The sequence below is a fragment of the Schistocerca nitens genome, chromosome 4 (assembly GCF_023898315.1).
Source record: "Schistocerca nitens isolate TAMUIC-IGC-003100 chromosome 4, iqSchNite1.1, whole genome shotgun sequence".
NCBI lineage: Eukaryota > Metazoa > Arthropoda > Insecta > Orthoptera > Acrididae > Schistocerca > Schistocerca nitens.
The window spans coordinates 502526925-502540670 of NC_064617.1; the positions used below are offsets into that span (position 1 = coordinate 502526925).

The 13746-nt window shown below is 44.0% G+C and overlaps 1 protein-coding gene and 1 pseudogene across 1 annotated transcript in view; one reads left to right on the forward strand and one right to left on the reverse strand.

Moving 5' to 3' along the window:
* LOC126252391 (dynein axonemal assembly factor 11) overlaps window positions 1–13746 on the forward strand; it is a 226572-nt gene that overhangs the window by 32285 nt on the left and 180541 nt on the right. The window lies entirely within an intron of this gene.
* On the reverse strand, window positions 3471–3588 carry LOC126253757 (5S ribosomal RNA; annotated as a pseudogene).

Sequence of the window (13746 nt, forward strand, 5' to 3'; positions counted from 1 at the left end):
GCCCCCCATTACCAGATGTATGACTAGCGGTTTTCGGCTGATGCCCCCGGTCACAGGAGTCAAGGATAACACTTTACTAATAATTGTAATACAAAGTAATATCACCTGTTACAGTTACATTCTCAGCAACTACACCAAGTCCTTTAATCCATACGTGTATTTTGTCATCATTAGAAACTCTTCTACATGAGCTGGTATACAAAGTAAAAGGCATATTACTATAAACAAAAGTAGGTCTACTTTGTGTCTTCCGGTTGATTCCACAGTGCCAAGTTTGTATGCGATGACATCTCGGTCGGCAAATGATTCCAGTCCAGGTAACGATGCATTCTCACAGCGGACAGTAGTGACTGTAAACCACCCACTGCCAGCTGCTCCAGTTGCCACATCAAGTGAAAAATTAACTCGACATCCACGGAAAAAAATTGGTCCATTCAAAATAACAGATTGTGCAGTGCCATTTGTTCCAAGTTTATTTTCAAGGCTAATTATGTGTTTATAAACTGGCATGCGGTGGCGACGATGATGATACACACGTCGACGAGGCATAGTGCTTCAATGTTGTTGCAGATAAGAGCTCGCAGTGGAATGGTTCCGCTGGCATGCACTGCCCACTTATATAGAGAACAGGTGACCTTCGTTACGTAACGCGCTGATAACAGACTTAGACTCTGTGCGCACCAGCAAGACTGGTGAAATTACAATTATTAATAAAGTGTTATCCTTGACTCCTGTAACTAGGGGCGTCAGCCGAGAACCGCTAGTCGTACATCTGGTAATCGGGGGCTCAACGATGCAACAATTTGAAAAAATTAACAAAGCATAGTGCCGCACTGCCCGCTGGGCGCCTAGCCGGCTGGTTTCGCAAAGTGAAAATCTCATTCTGGAAACATCCCCCAGGCTGTGGCTTAGCCATATCTCCACAAATCCTTTCTTTCAGGAGTGCTAGTTCTGCAAGGTTTGCGGAAGAGCTTCTGTAAAGTTTGGAAGGTAGGAGACGAGGTACTGGCAGAAGTAAAGCTGTGAGGACGGGGCGTGGGTCGTGCTTGGGTAGCTCAGTTGGTAGAGCACTTGCCCGCGAAAGGCAAAGGTCCCGAGTTTGAGTCTCGGTCCAGCACACAGTTTTAATCTGCCAGGAAGTTTCATATCAGCGCACACTCTGCTACAGAGTGAAAATCTCATTCTGGGATCATTTCATTGTCTTTGAGCTGCAAGTCACCCAATGTAGCATCAACGGAAAGACTTGCAACTTTGTGGCTGAACTTCCCTAGGTGGTGACTCCCAGACATCAATGCCATTCGATCATTTCATTCCATTTTCACTAGGCCTCCTTTAGGGTAAATATTTTTGAACTAGAGAACTGCTGAGTAACTACAGACATAGCTGCAACAGTCAGTGGAGATATAGAAAATTGCAGTTTGGACCACATGAAAGATAACAGTCATACTTAGAGAGATACATGTTATTATCAAATTACTGTGGGCATAGAATAAAAAATGGGGGATTGGTTATAAATATAAAAAATGGAATGAAGTCCCAGACGTTAGGCCTTAATGTGTCCTGCATTTAACAGCTCTTTGGGTGCTGTATTTTAGTAAAAGACTTGGAAAACATAAGACAGGTTTTGACAGTGTACAGGCCCCCAACACCCAATATTTTATGCTTTAGTAAGCAATTAGAGAGAGTACTAAATAAGACTTAAACATTAGTTAACAAACAACTACTACTGTCTTCTTACTATGCCTTCTTTCAGTCACATCTTTAATGTGCCATAAAACTGTGGGACAACTCTCCTGGTCCTCAAACAGTGCTCATGTGGGAGTAGTATTTAAGAGAAATTACAGGAACTACACGCCAAGAATCATCTCAGAAGCACTTTAAAGATCTAAATATCTTGACTGTATCTTCCCTTTATGTTAAAATATGTGTTCTTTACAAAAAGAAGAAGAAGAAGAAGGTTACCTAGCAGAATAACTATCCATTCCCAACTAACCAGAAATAGAAATAACGTAGACATAGAATTCATGAGTCTGTGCAAGATTGTTTTCAGTCTTATGACTGGTTTGATGCTTGCTGACACGAATTCTTCTCCTGTGACATCTTTTCATCTCAGAGCAGGAATTGCAACTTACGTACTCAGTTATTTTCTGGATGTATTTCAATTTCTGTCTTCCTCTACAGTTTGTATGTAAGTTCCCCAATCATTATATAATCATTGGTTGAGACTTAAATCATCCAACAATTAATTGGGAAAATTACAGTGCTGTTAGTGGTGGGCTAATAAGACACCCTGTGAAACATTACTAAATGCCTTCTCTGAAACCTATTTAGAACAGATAGTTAGGAACACCACTCACAATGAAAATATATTGGATCTAATGGCAACAAACAGACCTGACTCCTTTGAGGATGTCCATATCGAAACTGGTATCAAAGACCCTGACACAGTTGTGGCAACAATGATATCCAAAGTACAGAGGACAACTAAAATAAGCAGAAAGATGTATATATTCAGTAAACTAGATAAAAAATCAATACTGTCATTTCTCGACAAGGAACTTGAAACTTTCAGCATAGTGCAAGAGCATGTAGAGGAACTATGGCTCATGTTTAAAAGAACAATTGACCATACACTGGATACATGCACTTGAACATTTTGTAATGAGAGGGACGCTTCATGGTATACAGTCACTGTAAAGAAACTTCTAAAGAAAAATTGATTACTGCATAATAGGTGTAAAACAAAGCATAGGGCTATAGATAGAGAGACGCTGAATGAAAAGCATTTGGTTGTCAAGAGAGCAATGCGTGATGCATTCAATGACTACTATGAATACCTTGAAATGGTCTTTCACAAAACCCAAAGAAATTCTGGTCATATGTAAAGGCTGTTAGTGGTACCAAACGTTGTGTCCAGTCCCTAGCGCATGAGAGAGAGAGACTGATATTGAGGGCAGCAAAGCAAAAGCTGAAATGCTTAACCCCATTCTCAGATGTTCCTTTACGAATGAAAACACGGGAGAATTGCTCCCATTAAACCATTGTACCCCTGAAAAGATGAATTAAATAAGTATTGGTGTCAGTGGTGTTGAGAAACAGCTGAAAACGTCAAAACTGAACAAAGCTCCAGGGCCCTATCTGATTCTATACAGAATGTTTGGATGAGTTAGCCCCTCTTCTAAGTGTAATCTATCATAGATCCCTTGAACAAAATACATGCTCAGTTCTTGGAAAAAAGCGCAGGTCACACCTGTGTACAAGACTCCTCCCAAACAGGCCATGAAGGCCCAAAGGTACCGACTGGCCGCCTTCTCATCCTCAGCCCACAGGTGTCACTGGAGTTGGATATGGAGGGGCATGTGGTCAGCACACTGCTCTCCTGGCAGTATGTCAGTTTCCGAGATCCGAGCCACTACTTCTCAATCAAATAGCTCCTCAGTTTGCCTCACAAGGACTGAGTGCACCCCGCTTGCCAACAGCACTCAGCAGACTGGATGGTCACCGATCCAAGTGCTACCCTAGCCCGACAGTGCTTAACTTCAGTGATCTGACGGGAACCGGTGTTACCACTGTGGCAAAGCCATTGGCTTCTGTGTACAAGAAGGGTAGTAGAAATTATCCACAATACTTCTGTCCAATATCGTTGACATAAATTTGTTCTAGAATCATAGAACATTTTCTGAGCTCAAACATAATGAGATATCCTGATCAGAATGACCTCCTCCATGCCAGCCAGCATGGAATCTTAAAACATCGATCATGTGAAACCCAACTAGCACTTTTCTCACATGATTTACTGAAAGCTTTGGATCAAGGCAGTCAGGTAGATGCAGTATTTCTTGATTTCCAAAAAGCATTTGATTCAATACTATATGTAAACTTATTGTCAGAAGCATAATCATATGTTGTATCAAGCGAAATTTGTGGTTGGATTAAGGACTTTTTGGTAGGAATGATGCAGTGTGTTATCTTGGATGGAGTCATCTTTCTCACATGATTTACTGAAAGCTTTGGATCAAGGCAGTCAGGTAGATGCAGTATTTCTTGATTTCCAAAAAGCATTTGATTCAATACTATATGTAAACTTATTGTCAAAAGCATTATCATATGTTGTATCAAGCGAAATTTGTGGTTGGATTAAGGACTTTTTGGTAGGAATGGTGCAGTGTGTTATCTTGGATGGAGTCATCTTTGGATGTAGAAGTAACTTCAGGTGTTCCCCAGGGAAGTGTGTGAAGTATCTGCGGTGGCAGAATAGCAATGCAGAAAACTCAAGTCCAAAAACAATTCAGTGGACGCACCAAAACAAAACAATAATACAATCATGAATAGAACAACAGACTCAATCCCAGCTGTGGATCGTCACAAATATAAAATAACAAATAATAATAGAAAAGACCTGACTCTTCATGAGGAGAGATCACAATAAAACAATTCTACAATGTCAAGATGTTTGTCGGTTATACCAAGACCACCTGCAAGAGAGTGGCCAGCTAGAAGAGGCATCCTGCCGTGGCTGCCAGGGTGGCAGCTCTGTACACTTCCAAGCGTGCGTCAAACTGCTCTTTGCCAGCATTGTGGCACCCTATAAAGTCAATTTGGCGGATGTATCTGCCGGAACTATTTGCGATCACATGCCTGGCATATCAAAGTAGTTCCTGGGCTAGCTGCAAACTCTGGTGAAGGTGTTCTGCAGGCTTTGCAAATGGGTAGTGGATCCTGAATGCAGTTGTTTATGTTGTTGGCTCTCGGTAAATATTTGCGTTGACAACACAGATGATGTAGGTTTTTCTGGTGAACATACGCCCTGTGATGCAGGCACCCTGTGATGGTTGGACATGAAGTGGGATGCTGATGCAGTATGCGCTACAATATATGATGAAGTGGGCGGCCAAAGCAGACCTCCCCTCCCCCCCCCCCCCCCACCTCTTCCAGGGGCAAGTGGAAGGCTCATCTCAATGTCGGGCCCTGGGTCTACCTGCGACAGGAGACTGGAGGTAGTCGCAGCTGCAGGATCCACCTCCATCCATGGGCATAGGGACCTCTGCTGGAGGGTCCGCCTGGGGTGTGACCGGTAGTGGTGGTGAAGATGGTGGTCAGGCAGGGAGAGGAGCACCGTCATCCCCGAGGGCCGACAGCCATGGAGACAGCAGAGGAGCCGGCTGTGGACCACACTGGGGCAAAGCTGGTTGGTGTGCTTCTGGCACACCGTGCTCTCATCAAGGGTGACTGCTGCTATAGCATGGCCGATGAGCAATGAGACCCTAGTGGGGACCCACCGGGGATGATTCCAGGTGAACACCATCGCTCAGACCAGATCCTGCTAAGAAAAATGGGGCCCTACCAAATGCAGAAGAGCTGGGTGGGGAGGAGATGAAAACAGGAGAGACAAGGGGGACCGATCAGGGTGGCCTTGAAGTTTTTCAGCTGGAGAAGACCCATCCTAAACAGTGGACTGGTAGGAGTAAAGAAAGAGGGTAAGGGTGCTGTCCAGGGAATGTTGGGGAAGCAATTTCGACATCTGGACTTTGAATGTACGGACAAACCGTTTGGCTAATCCATTAGATGCAGGATGAAAGGGAGCAGTATGAATCAACTGGATGCCCAGGGTGGTGCAGAAAGAGGTTAATTATGCAGATGTAAATTGAGGGCTGTTGTTAATCACCAACGTCTCCAGAAGGCCCTCAGTGGCAAAGATGCGGGAAAGAGCTTGGGTGGTACGGGTGGGCGTAGTGGAGGACATTTGGGAGACATAAGGAAACCCACTGCCATCGTCCACAAGGATAAGCCAGGAGGAGCTGAGGAATGGGTCAGCGAATTTCAAGAGCAAACTGGACGTGGACCTAGGAGAAGGAGCAGGAGGCCACACAAACAGGCGTCGAGGGGGCATTGACTGGTACAGTTGACAAGAGAGACATCAGGCCACCATCTGGGTGATGGCGGCATCCATCCCCCTCCAGTAGACATGCTGGTGGGCAAGCTGTTCCGTCAGGACAATTCCCCAATGACCAATGTGCAGGAGCTCCAAGGCCCACTGGTGGAGGGAGGGCGACAGCACAACCTACCAATGATCATTATCACCCAAGATGAGGAGGACCCCATTTCTTACAGACAGGTCCTGGTGGCAGTCTCTGACAGACAGATCCTGGCAGCAGTGCCATTAGGCCCAGACCTCTGACTGCGGCAGTTGACGACGGTGTGATGGCCACCCATGCTAAATGTGGTGCATCAGCACCTGGAGGGTCGGGTCATCAGCCATGCGACATGCGACTAGCTTGGCATCCAGCGGCAAATCAGCAACTGCTCGGCAGTGGCGTCATTCAAGTGGAAACAGGCAGTCGGGTCAGCATTGAACTCAGGGTCAGTGCCCTCCAGGAGGACAGGAGAGAAGATCCACATTGCCATGGAGAGCTGTGGCCCAAAAACAGATGTCATAGGAATACGCCATGAGGAACAGTGCCCAGCACTGGAGGTGGCGAGCAGTCCTCATGAGGATGGTGGACATAGCGCTGAACAACGAGACCAGAGGCTTGTGATCAGTGTATAAGCCGAAGCGATGGCCATAGATGAAATCGTGGAATTTCTTAAACCCAAAGATGATGGCCAAGGCCTCCTTCTCAATTTGGCTGTAGTTACGCTGAGCTGGGGTAGCATTTAGGAGATGAAGGCCACCGGGCACTCGACTCCGTCGATGATGTGAGACAAGACAGCCCCCACACCGTAGTCTGACGCACCAGTCCCAGGTAACATTCTTATGGAGGAGGCGGTGAAGGGGTTCTGCCAGAGCTGCAGCATGTGGAATAAAATGGCAGTAGTAATTGAGTTGGCCGAGGACTGACTTGAGCTGGGAGATGCCCTTCAGGTGTGGCAGCTGCTGAATAGCCTCAACATATTGGAGCATCGGTCGAATGCTGTTGGCACTCAAAACACGGCCGAGGTAGGCCACCCGAGAAACAAAAAAAAGACATTTCTCCTTGTTGAAACGTAAGCTGGCACCCTGAAGAACATGCAAGAGGCGCCGGAGATTCTGGGCCAAATCCGGGGCGACAGAGCTCCTGCTGTAGTTTGTCACAAAGGGCGAACAGTATCGAGTGAGCCTTGTGGAACTTCGGGACCACTGAGGGGATGAGTTCAATATGGGCTGCAAATGTGGAGACCCCCGGAGATGTGGCAGAGAACATGTCTGGGCAGTCATCAGGAAGCTGCTGCAAGTGACTGTCTGCCGACAACGACTGAACGGCCAGGCCCGAGTCATGTATCTCCAGGCCCAGTAAGGGAAAATGATCCATTCCCAATAAGTTGGTGGCCTTGGGGGCAGCGAGGACCAAAACCCAGGCTATGACATCGTGAGTGAGATACTGGACCCAAGCCAAGAACCATCCCTCTAGGCAGATGATATTGTCACTGTAGATCTTCAGGGAAGTATGGAACAGATGAAGCCGCAGTGAACCCAACTGAAAGTGGGAATCCACATTGATGACAGTGGTGGAAGATCCTGTATCCACTTGAAAAGGGAGAGAAGTGCTGTCCTACTGCACAGTCAGAGTGATCACAGCCATTGTGTGCGGAAAAACCGACCCCATGAAGGAAATTGGGGGCAGCGGGTCTGTCTCGTCCATGACAGCGTCGGATGTGTCCAAAGCAGTGCGATACAAGGCCATTAACTATGACACCCGAAAGACCTCGGCTTTGTGAGCCTGCTTCCCGCAGGCTGAATAGGTCACCCTCCGGAAGTGGCAATCTTACCTCTGATGTGTGACAAAGCATTGGCGACAGGATGGCAACCGATGTCGCTGCTGCTGCTGCTCTGCCGTTGGCGCAGATGGGGACTGACACCCTGTCCTGGAGGGCGGGTGCGGCCTCAAGAGGGGGCCCCTAACACTGCTGCGGCGGCTCTGGTGATGTGAACCGGCATCACGGGGGCAGACGGCAAAGACCTGAGCCAGGGACTGCAGCATGGAAACAGAACGAAAGAACTGCTCATGAGTGTGGATAGTGGATAAACAGGTGCCTAAAGTGGGACCTTTCACCTTCAGAAGATTAGTCTGTAAGGTATCATCTGGGACATGGACAAGAATCATATCATGAATGAGTGCCAAACCATAAGACTGCTTGCAGTGGGGGTTGCCACAGAAAAACCGACAGTCATGGGAGAGACTTTGCAGCATAGCAATCCATTCTCTGTATGACTGCTTGGGAAGCTTCTGACAACAAAAATACTTGTGACATGCTGCCGCCACATGGACCTGAGACTCAAAATAATCCAAGGGACTAGGAGTCTATGCCTCATTGGAGAGAGCATGAGGTTCTGCTTCGGGATGCAACTGTTGCAGAAGGTGATAAACTTCTGGGCCCATATAGGCGTGAAAAAATGTACAACACTGAACGTCACTAGCGACATCATGAGCCATAAAGTGTTGGTTCAGACGACCCATGTAGTTGCCCCAAGACTCAATGGATTTGTCGAACTTGGGGAACGCAGGGGGCGCGGCATGGAACCCCAGAAGCTGGGAAACTGGGTGGGATCCCTACATAGGCACCCCAAAGGGGGAGGGGGTGGATATCACCTGTAAATGCTGAATAATGAGCTCGTTCGTTTGTTGCACACTTTTCAATAGCAGTATGACTCACACTGAGGGTTCATCAATACCTGAAATACCATCTGCCATAGCATACAACAACCAAGTAAATGTGGGAAACTCTTATACCAACTCATCACCACGGAAGTATCTGCACTAGGAGAGTAGAAATACAGAAAAGACAAGTCCGTAAACAATTTATTGAACTCACCAAAACGAAACAATAATACAATCATCAAAAGAACAACAGACTTGATTCCAACTGCGGACCATTACAAATATAAAGTAACAACAATAGAAAAGACCCAACTCTTCATGGGGAGAGATCACAATAAAACAATTCTACAATGTCAAGATGTTAGTCGACTATACCGAGTCCATCTGCAAGAGATCTGCCAGATAGAAGAGATGTCTGGCCATGGCTGCCGGGATGGCAGTTCTGTATACTTCCAAGTGTTGCAGCGAATTGCCCTTTGCTGGCAGTGTGCCACCCTGTAAAGCACATTTGGTGGATGTCTCTGCTGGAACTATTTGCTATAACATGCCTGGCTTATCATAGTAGTTCGTGGGATAGCTGCGACCTCTGGTGAAGCTGTTCTGCAGGCTCAGCGAGTCGGTAATGTTCCCTGGCAGCTATTGGTGGAGACCTGGTGTTGTGTTTATGTTGTAACTGCCATTAAATATTTGTGTTGACTGCACAGACAATGTAGGTTTTCCTGGTGAATGTACACCCTGTGATGCAGGTATTCCATGTTGGTTGGACGTGAAGTGGGGGATGTCAATGCAGTAGGCTCTATGATGAAGGAAGTGGGTGGCCACAGCAGTGTGATGGGATCCTTGCTGTTCCTTTCGTATATTAATGGCCTTGCAGGCAATATTAATAGAAATCTCAGACTGTTTTGCAGATGACACACTTATCTATGATGAAGTACTGACTGAAAGAAGCTGCATAAATATTCAGTCAGTTCTTGATAAGATTTTAAAGTGGTGCAAAGATTGGCAACTTGTTTTAAATGTTCATAAATGAAAAATTATTCACTTCACAGAACGCAAGAATATAGTATCCTATGACTATAATATCAATGAGTCAGTGTTGGAATTGGACAACTCATACAAATACCTGGGTGTAACACTTTGAAGGGGTATGAAATGGAATGATCACATAGGCCCAGTCTTGGGTAAAGCAGGTGGTAGACATTGGTTTATTCGTAGAATACTGGGGAAGTGCAATCAGTCTACAAATGAGATTGCTTACTGATCACCTGTGCGACCTGTTCTAGAATATTACTCAAATGTGTGGAACCCGTTCCAAACAGAATGTATACAGAGAAGGGCAGCATGAATGGTTACAGGTTTGTTTGATCCATGTGAGAGCATCACAGAGATACTGAAGGAATTGAACTGGATGACTCTTGAAGATAGACATAAACTACCCCAAGAAAATCTAATAACTAAGTTTCAATAACCGGTTTTAAATGACGCCTCTAGGCATGTACTACAATCCTCTACATATTGCTCACACAGGGATCTTGAGGCTAAGATCAGAATAATTACTGCATGCACATAGGTGTTCAAAAAGTCATTCTTCCTGCGTTCCATATGTGAATGGAAGAGGAAGAAACCCTAATAACTCATACAGTGGGACGTACCCTCTGCCATGCATCTCACAGTGATTTTTACAGAATATACATGTAGATGTAGATGTAGTTTCTACCCTTTACAGCTCCCTCTGGTACCATAGAAGTTATTCCCTGATGTCTTAACAGACGTCCTATAATCCTGTCCCTTCTCCTTGTCATTGTTTTCCGTATATTCCTTCTTCACCGATTCTGCGGAGAACCTCCTTGTTCCTTACCTCATCAGTCTACTTAATTTTCAACATTCTTTTGTAGCATCACATCCAAAGCTTTGATTCTCTTGTGTACCAGTTTTTCCACAGTCCATGCTTCACTACCGTACAATGCTGTGCTCCAAACATACATTCTCTGAAATTTCTTCCTCAAATTAAGGCCTGTGTTTGATACTAGTTGACTTCTCTTGGCTGAAATGCCTTTTTGCCAGTGCCAGTCTACTTTTTATGTCCTCCTTGCTCCATCCATCATGGGTTATTTTGTAGTCTAGTTAGCAGAATTTCTTAACTTCATCTACATTGTCATTCCCAATTCTGATGTTCAGTTTCTCACTGTTCTCATTTCTGCTATGCTTCTTGACTTCCACCTTTTTTTGAACTACTCTCAGTCCATATTCTGAACTCATTGTACTGTTCATTCCATTCAACAGATCCTGTAATTTTTCTTCATGTTCACTGAGGATAGCAACGTCATCAGTGGTGAATTTTAATCCCACTCCTTAACCTTTCTTTAATTTTTGTCATTGCTTCTTCAATATATAGATTGTATGGAAGGGGTGAAATACTGTACCCCTGTCTCACACACTTGTTAATCTGAGCACTTTATTTTTGGTTTTCCACTCTTACTCTTCTCTCTTGGTCCTTGTGCATGTTGCATATTATCCATCTTTCCCTGTAGCTTACCTGTATTTTTCTCAGAATTTCAAACATTCTGCGCCATTTTACATTGTTGAATACTTTTTCTGTTCAACAAATCCTATGAAGGTGTCTTGATTTTTCTTCAGTCTTGCTTCCATTGTTAGCCACAAGATCAGAACTGCCTCTCTGGTGCCTTTACCTTTCCTAGTGCCAAACTGCTTGTCATCTAATATATCCTCAGTTTTCTTTTCCACTCTTCTGCATATTATTCTTGGATGCAAGAGTTGTTGAGCTGATTGTGTGATAAGTTTTACAGTTGTCAGATCTTGCTGTCTTTGAAGCTGCGTGGATAATGTTTTTCCGAAAGTCTATTGGTATTTCGTCGGTCTCATACACTTAATACACCAACAGGGATAGTCTTTTGTTGCCACTTCCCCCCATGATTTTAGAAATTCTGATGGAATGTTATCAATCCCTTCTGCCTTAATTGATCTTTAGTCATCCAAAGATCTTTTAAATTCTGATTCTGATACTGGATCCCTTGTCTCTTCCCTATAGACTCCTGTTTCATCTTCTATCATGTTATCAGTCAATATACTCTTTCCCTTTATCCGCTCTCTCCCAGTGGAATTCCCAAAGTACTTTTAATTTTACTGTCTTTGCCATTAATTTCACAGAAGATTGTTTTGACTTTTCTGTACGCTGAGTCAGATGATTTGACAACCATTTGTTTTTAGATTTCTTAACATTTTTTGTGTAATCATTTCGTTTTTGTTTCCCTGCACTTCCTATTTATTTTGTTCCTAAGTGACATATTTCTGAATTTCCCTGCATATTTTTGTACTTCCATTTGTCATTGATCAACTGAAGTATTTCTTTTGTTATCCAAGGCTTCTTTGCAGTTATTACCTTCCTTGTATCTAAATTTTTCTTCCCAGCTTGCATGATTTCCCTTTTAAGAGATGTCCATATCTCTTCAACTGAACTGCCTACTGAACTATTCATTATCCCAGTATCTACAGCCTCAGAGAACTTCAAGCATATCTCTTCATTCCTGAGTTCTGTGTATCTGAGTTCTTTGCATTGATTCTTCCTGACTAGTCTGTTAAACTTCAACCTACTCTTCATTATTACTAACTTTTGAGTAGAGTATACATCTGTTTCTTGGTATGCCTTACAATCCAATATCTGATTTTGGAATCTCTGCCTGACCATAATGTAATGTAACTGGAATCTTCCCGTATCTCCCAGTCTTTCCAGGTATATTTCCTCCTCTTGTGATTCTTGGAAAGAGTATTCACTATTACTAACTGATATTTGTTGCAGAACTTAATTAGTTTTACTCTTCTCTCATTCCTACTACCAAGCCTGTATTGTCCAGTAACCCTTTCCTCTTCTTCTCCCTCCCCTAGAACTGCATTCCAGTCCTCCACGACTATTAGATTTTCATCTCCCTTTACATATTGTATTACCCATTCAGCATCCTCCTATACTTTCAGTATCTCTTCATCTTCTGCTTGCAACATTGGCATGTATAATGAACTACTGTCATTGGTGTTGGTTTGCTGTTGATTCTGATGAGAACAGCCCTGTCACTGAACCGTTCACAGTAACTCACTCTCTGCCTACCTTACTATTCATAACAAATCCTACTCCCATTATACCATTTTCTGCTGCTGTGGGTATTACTCTATACTCGTCTGACCAGAATTCATTGTCTTCCTTCCATTTCACTTCTCTGATCCCCACTATGTCTAGATTGAGCCTCTGCATTTCCCTTTTCACATTTTCTAGCTTTTCTACGACATTCAAACTACTGACATTCTGTGCCCCAACTCATATAATGTTACCCTTTCATTGGTTAGTCAGTTGTTTTTTCTTGGGCACCTTCCCCTTGGCAGTCCCCTCCTGGAGATCCAAATGGGGGACTAATCTGGAATCTTTCGTCAGTGGCGAGATCATCTGACACTTTTTCTTTTGATTAGAGGCCACACGACCCATGGATACACATTATGTGTCTTTAATTCAGTGGCTTCCATTGCCTCCTGCATTCTCATGCCATTGATTATTGCTGATTCTTCTGCTTTTTAGGGGAAGTTTTCACCCCAAGGAAAAGAGAGTGCCCTTAACCTCTGTTCATTCCTCCAACCTATTTGACAAGGCCTGTGGCAGAACGATGGAGACATCTTATGCTGGAAGTCTTTGGCCACCATTGCTGATGATTTTTATTCAAAATTAAGACAGCGGGAAGGCTTGAACCCAGGACCAAGAACGTTTCCATTACCAGTCAGCGATGCTACCCCTAGACCATGGGTATACCACATTTGACAGTTAAAAACATATTTCTAGCAGTAAGATGGTAAACTGTTAAATATGTTGTAGAACTTGATATGCAAGATTGTCTGTTTCAGAATTTGTTGGTTAATGATAATAAATAAAAATAAATAAGTAACAGAAGGACATAGCTCAGCAGTAATTTATAATTCATTTCCAAACCCATTGTCTTTCATGAAATACAGGTTAGCCCTATATATAACCACGATGGTTAAATGGTGGCAACTGGGAATTCCCATCAATAAGATGGGAAAAGTGCAATTTCGCAGTATCATAAATGGTGATTCGGTCATATTTTTCAGAGAGAATTTACTGGATGCACAATGGGAAGAAATTTACCAAGGA